This window comes from Procambarus clarkii, chromosome 39 (assembly GCF_040958095.1).
Source record: "Procambarus clarkii isolate CNS0578487 chromosome 39, FALCON_Pclarkii_2.0, whole genome shotgun sequence".
NCBI lineage: Eukaryota > Metazoa > Arthropoda > Malacostraca > Decapoda > Cambaridae > Procambarus > Procambarus clarkii.
In genome coordinates, this window is record NC_091188.1 from 6,730,766 (window position 1) to 6,738,129 (window position 7,364).

Sequence of the window (7,364 nt, forward strand, 5' to 3'; positions counted from 1 at the left end):
TGAGGTGCTGTCAACTGTAGTCGATTAGATGTTGTTTATGTATATCACGTAATAGAACGCGATAAATCTTAATAACTACAGCCCGCTTTGCTTGTATGTCACTCACGTGCTAAATGAAGTAAGAAGACACCCGTTCTGTGATAGTTAAATCAGGACATTTAACTAAAACCCACGGTAACAAGCTAGTTGAATGCGCCAGGTAATACCCAGCCCGTCAGTCGATGGAAACACATCGCAGTTATGTTGTTCCGACCTCCGAGGGTGGAGCTTTGTGAGAGTGGTGAGTAACCCGGTGACATGTTCGCGTAGCTGTACCTCCATGATAACTACTTACAGCGTCGTCGTTGAGCTAAACACATTAACTGTTATCAGGTGGTGGCGCCCACACATTAATTAGAGTGAACAGTGTATCGCTGTAAACAAAATACGAAAACGTTGACATGTAGGGAGAGTGAAGGGTAAAGTTAGAGAAGGAAGAATTAATATTGATGAAAGGGAAGAATGAAACAATTTGACAATTTACACGTTTTACACTTTTCATAGAAAAAGAAATACTAGGTGTTAAAATTTGTATTGACAATATAAAACCTATTTCTTGCAAGCTGATTTGAGGGTCCGATATAGAGCGTAGGCTTCTTTTATAATCTAGATAACGAGGTCGAGACTAGAGTCTCGACCTTTTGTCGACCTTTCGACCGACGAAAAGGTCGAGACCTTTTTTATTAGAGGTGAACCATTGTAATTAGGAGGATTATAAGTAATTTAGTTCCTGGACTCGAAAAGAAAAACTTTTAGTTCATAGTTTTTAAGAGTAAGACGAGATATATCTAACAAAGACAGTTTCATTCTTCTAGGCGAAGAGTAATAAGGAGTATATATATATATATATATATATATATATATATATATATATATATATATATATATATTTATATATATATATATATATATATATATATATATATATATATATATTATTTATATATTTATATTATATTATATAATTATTTTATATAATATTTTACCGTATGTTAATATTCTTGTGACAAATATAACTACTCCACCCGTTAACTGACATGAACCTTGCTACTTAATACAAGTTACATTTGCATAACGAGTAGAATGTAGAAGACGAAAGAGTCAACATGGGCGTCCACCTCCAGTAATACAATCGCAAGCAGTGCTCAGTTAATTACTCCGTGTGTACACTGGGGGGTGATACGAGAGAAGAGGGTGGTGATGGTGCCTCTGCGGTGAGGTTATCTTCCCCGGGTGTGGTAAGTCAGTGGTAGTATGTAAGCTGGATAATGCCGGCGGCTTCCCTGGTGGATAATGCCGGCGGCCTCCCTGGTGGATAATGCCGGCGGCCTCCCTGGTGGGTAATGCCGGCGGCTTCCCTGGTGGATAATGCCGGCGGCTTCCCTGGTGGATAATGCCGGCGGCTTCCCTGGTGGATAATGCCGGCGGCTTCCCTGGTGGATAATGCCGGCGGCTTCCCTGGTGGATAATGCCGGCGGCTTCCCTGGTGGATAATGCCAGCGGGTTTCTGGCGAAATTCCCTCCTTTAAGGCGGGCGGGAAACTAGCTGTGCCATGACACCAAGCTGTAATATAAGCCTTCACGAGGGCGGCCGGAGGACGCAATAACACTTCGGCTTTACCACTCCACCACCTCACCCTCTCCTCCCTCCTCCAGGGACAGGAAGACAGAGGAAAAATATTCGAAGTCATAGAGAGTTCTACAATGAAATTTAGACGGTAAACAAACCATTGGGTCAAAATGATGATGATTGTTAATTGGTGTTTCTAGTAAATATTATAGGGCAGGGATTTTTAAGACTAGTAATTTAACCAACTGTTATTTAACTTACAGGTGGTAATAATTCATTTAACAAGCTGTTCCGCGTGTTTACCAAACGATTCAAACCAAAATGGTTTTCTCTTTTCGCAATAAATTGTTGGCATTTCGTTTTTAAACCATCGCTTCGTGTGTTGTTTATTTAGGAGATGTATTAAAACATTTTTGTGAACGACGGTCGTCATGCAAAATGTAAATATTTGCATTAAATCACACCATAATCTTTCCCTGAATGATTAAATAATATCAGTTTGTTTGGTCTTCAGTGTATTTGCTTATAAATTCTGGTATTATTGTTGATATCCTTTTAGGGTAAATGGTGCCCAGTGCTGTATGCATTACTCTACAGCATAGAACTTATAGCCAGGAGTTCCATGAGAATATAATGACCCATTTATTAGAGTAGTGAAAAGGGGGATGGGGGATTATGCTGCGCATGCGTCCTGGAAGCAGCCGAATACCAATGTTTGTAAATTTCTTGGAACACTTTCGATATATCCTAAATCATATATATAAATCGTATTCGATATATCCTAAATCATATATATAAATCGTATTCGATATATCCTAAATCATAAATATAAATCGTATTCGATATATCCTAAATCATATATATAAATCGTATTCGATATATCCTAAATCATATTCGATATATCCTAAATCATATATATAAATCGTATTCGATATATCCTAAATCTAAGTCACTGTAGAACTTGTTGTAGAAGATAATTAAACAGCGTGAGTGTGTGTCTTGACCGAACTCAAAGACTGAAGCTTTGTCTAAAAAGACTAAAATATAAAAACTTTTTAGCCACTACATTACTTCCAGATCTGTAGGCTTTGTATACCATCGACCAGTAGGCCCTTTGCAGTTCCTTGAATTCTTATGCTCTGAAACATTAAACTTCATTTAGATATGTCTAACAGTTTGTCAATGCATTGCGTGGAGGTTGGCTGCATCCAATGGGTCGACTCCTTCGCTTCTGCTGCGGTAATCATTGATAACCTTCCCCTTTGCGTCTTCCTTGTCCATAGGTGCTTTTCTCTCTTCTCCTGCAATGATCATTGATAATATCTCCCTTTGCTTCTCCCGTACTGGCGGTTCCTTCCTCCCTTTTCCTGCAGTGATCATTGATAGCCTTTCCCTTTGCGTTCCCCTTGCCGACGGTTCCTCCTTCCCTTGACCCTCTGGATCTCGTTAATCTAATGCTGCATTAGCGCGTCGCATCAGCTGAATGAAAGGAGCCTCCGACCTTCGCATCCACCTCTTCCTGTCTCGTTCCCTGCTGGCAAAAGCTTAAATACGACCATTGCGTTTAGCTCTATTTTCGAATCAGGTTCTGTATATCCTGCTTTAAGTCTGATTTTTATATTTTGAGAGAAGTAAGTCCGGAATTTGTTCGCAAGATATTCCAGTAGTTTTCCCATTTGGGTTATCTATGCTTAGTCCTGGCGAAGATAGTAACTTGGTGCATCTATGAAAGGCAGAAGTTGGGTCTTCTGGTTAACTTAAGATTCACGATGGGTCTTCTTTACTTGAAACTAGTTCCATGCCGAATCATTGGAGCTGCAGTGGGTTATGCGTTAATGATAGGGGAGGAGATGGGGGTCGGGGTGATGAGGGAGATGAGAAGGGTGATGAGGAAGGAGACGAACAGTATACAGAAAAGGAGGTGAAGGAGGAGAGGAAAGCAGGACATGGAAGAGATGGAGTGAGAAGTGGCGTGTGGTGACTACTGCCTGCATGTTGTGGGCGCGTGGTCACTATACTGCCTTTCATGTCATTATAACTGATGGCTTCGCTCAAGTCTTCTGCTGGAGTCGAACTTCTGTAAACTCTTCATCCACACACTGCAAATACCAATAATTGTCAACATAACCTAACCACATAACCTATGTTAGGTGTAACTATTCGACACATTGTAATAATATTAAGTTATATATGAGAAAATGCCAATATTTTCCGATAAAAATAATGAATGCGTCTTTGGGGTTGTACTTCCCGTTTGGACGAGGCTAGCGCGAGGACAGGTTGGCTTCAGTGGGTTCTGTTTCAGTTGGTTCTGCTTTAACTAAGTGTATACGCTGGTTTACATTGGCAAATTTATTACTCATTACTGTATGAAACATTGAGAATATTGCACTGTTCCCAGACGTTACTATTGATTATATATATATATATATATATATATATATATATATATATATATATATATATATATATATATATATATATATATATATATATATATATATATGCAGAATAACCACATATGAAAAATAGAAAATGCTTAACGCGTTTTCGGCTAATTCGCCTTCATCAGAGCAAAGTAGAATGATTCTACTTTGCTCTGATGAAGGCGAATTAGCCGAAAACGCGTTAAGCATTTTCTATTTTTCATATGTGGTTATTCTGCATACTTGGATCAGTGTTTTTGTGATCATTGTTGCATATATATATATATATATATATATAATGTTGAATGACCGAAAGGGTGAGATTAATAATTCTAACACGAATCTTCTCAATATTTCTTACGTTTTTCTTCACTGTCGATGGTAATTGAAAAATTAACTCCAAAATTCATTTTTTTTACATTTTTATTTTTGGTCTGATGCCTAAAAGTGTTTCGTAAGGGCTTCTTACATTTTCAAAGACTGGTTTACACATAACATATATCATGCTTATATTCGTTTTGGGTGAAGTGATATGACACAAATGTTTTATGTGAGGTGACAGAACAGGAATAAATGGGTATAAATTGGGTATGAAAACATATGAACATATGAAAGTAACTACAGAGGGCCTATTGGCCCATATTTTCTCTTGCTTCTTCTATGTTGTCGGAAAATCCGACACCATTTTATATATCATACAGACAGATAATAGCTGTGTTGTATAAACAAGTTAACCCATAGAAAACGTAACTTGTAGTGGAATTACCGTCTATAGAAAACGGGATATCATCACCACATACTATTATAATTCACCACCTATTATGGTGGGAATTATTCTTAAATACATTAGTCTTTGGACTTTACCATCATAAAAACATCTTATATAAATTAACTTAATTATCAATATTAAAGTAGAGTAAATGTGACCCTTCTATCACATTCTGACATCTGGACAATGTAGGCCAGGCGTCAGTGGGGAAGGAGGGGCAGCCATTGTTGTGTCACCTCCGAGACGTGTGGAGCAAATTTGGCTCCTATCATATCTGGACAATGTCGGCCAGGCGTCAATAGTATGGAGTTTTAGACACAGCCATTGTTGAGACTAGACCAGAGGCTCACGGGAGCAAATTCGGCTCCTGTTAAATTTACTTGGACGTAGTGTTATGGAAACTAAAAGTGTACCATTATCAACACGCTGTCATCAAATCAAGTTAAGTGTTCTTTCCGAAACCCATTATCTATCATTAGTGGCCATTAATGTCATTGGGTAGGGTTATCCGGTTAGAACGCGAAATCGCCTCATACTAAAGGTAATTAAGCCAGGTCTTCAATGTTCCATGTACTGTATTGTGTTTTCTCTGATATAGCTTGTCATATATAGTATCTGGCTTTACAGCTAGCGCCCTTTTGACAGGTCAAGACGAGGAAGATTTTGTGCACCAGTTACTGGGTGATGGAAGCTACCTCAAAGAGGATAATTTGGTGTCTACACCCTAGTTATACCTGGTGGACTAACCTGCTGTACTATAAGATAAGGAACCTCTTCAATGTATGTAGTCTATTCTTGTAGTTTGATTGGCTGCATATATATAAACTAATAAACCCCCCCTAATGTGTAGAGGATCGATTTGTGAGATTAAGAGATTATTGCAGCAATACAGTCCACTTATCATTATACAAATTGATATCGAAGTATATAAATTAACGTAAATATAAATTCATATAAATTAAATAAATATAAATCTCACAGGTCGGTTCCCACATATGTTGGTTCGGGGGTCTTGACATGGGTAGAATATAATTATGCATTAATTAGCTTGACTTGAGGATCTCAAGTCTGAATCGACTTGAGAATGGTCCAGGACGGACCGAAACGTCGTCGTCCCTTCACCTTCTAGTGTGTGGTCTGGTCAACATAATTTAGCCACGTTATTGTGACTCATCGCCTGCATTTAGAACGCAAATTCAAATTGTTTTCTATACTGCAATAGTTATTACCTCGTTAGCAGTATTTACAGTTCATGGTGGTTTGATCTCCCTCTTTTGTAATGGAAAATATCTACATATTCTACCTATCCTGGTACTGATGGAACCTTAAGACTAGTGCTTGTCTGAAGGAATATGATCATCAGGGCACATGTCAAAGTCTAAGGTATGGCTGTTCAACAGTCTTTGGATGCACTGCTGCAAGTTATGAGATCCTAATTATTGTGATTGAACTCCTGTGATCTAAACTATGGAATTTAACTATTCTATTAATAACAGTTTAAATTAAAAACTGGAGACAGTCGGAAATTGCTTAGGACTCTTGAGTATTTTTTCTACCACTCGGTAATCTATTTCCTTTCTTGATGACTACTTTTGCATTATAAATATTGTCAGATTGATAAATAGATTGTTAAATAACAGATATATATTTAAAAAAATATATAATTCTGATATATCTTCATTCATAATTCTGCAGGGGCTTACATAGTCAAGACTGTGAATGAAGCTTACTTATCATTAAATATGCATTTAATGATAAATTACCGTTTATCAATTATATTTCACTAGTTTAACTATTAACATCATGTTAAATTAGTATAATTTTGGAATTTGTTTTCAATAAATCGCCTATTTACTGGAAGAAAAGATGCGAAAATCATCTAGCGACATAATGCAGAATCTTGAAGCGTTGATTTCAAAACTGTACATTATTACTCTGGTGGTCAGTCACCTGGTGATTATTTGAGATGAGAATGAGATCAGTGAATGATATCTCTCACTCTGTATTTAAGGTGGTGTGACATAATGCTGGTGATTTCCTGAAAATTGAAGTGAATCAATATGGTTTAGCTTGTGTAACCCACATGTATGCTTATCAAGGATCATTATCATCTTGCCATTCATTATTACATAATAAATCGTCCATAATCAATTATCCATAGTCATCATTATCATCATCAGGTTTTGGTATCATCCCAGAGAAGAGTATGGCACAATTGAGAACGAAAATACGACAATTAACGACAATGACAAAATTCCAGTAAATTTCACTATAGCGTATTACGTAGCATCACAAGAGGTCCGGCATCGCCGCAGACCAGCAGATCATCCATAGTGTCCGCCTCCGTCACTTCAAAAGACTAGGTCAACACTGTGTTGTCTGATGCCGGAACATCAATTGCAACGCAGGAACATGTAAGAATCATACTGGGGAGATGAGACATCAACTCTTGCGAGTTAAATATTTCTCAGCAGAATGGAATAGTGGAGAGATGCAATACTAAAAGGTCTATGCAATATGAACAGTTCACTCGGGGGTTCGAAGTCTAAGCATTAGATTC